Source organism: Brassica oleracea, chromosome C8 (genome assembly GCF_000695525.1).
Source record: "Brassica oleracea var. oleracea cultivar TO1000 chromosome C8, BOL, whole genome shotgun sequence".
Taxonomy (NCBI): Eukaryota; Viridiplantae; Streptophyta; class Magnoliopsida; order Brassicales; family Brassicaceae; genus Brassica; species Brassica oleracea.
The window spans coordinates 16,042,595-16,042,873 of NC_027755.1; positions in this window are offsets into that span (position 1 = coordinate 16,042,595).

Below are 279 nucleotides of genomic sequence, written 5' to 3' on the forward strand. Positions count from 1 at the left end.
TTTCCAATCTTCACAGGTAGGTCCTCTAAGATGCCCACAGGGTACTTCACTGAACGATCAGCTAACACCAGAGAGAGTTTACACTTCTTGTACTGAGTGAATCCAAGCTTCTTTGCAACAGACAAAGGCATCACGCTGACACTAGCTCCCAAATCGCAGAGACATTTCTCAAATATCATAGGTCCTAGAGCACAAGGTAGTGTGAAACATCCTGGATCCTCTAACTTCTCTCGAACATCAAGCCTTTGGATGATGGCACTGCACTCATGGGTAAGAATC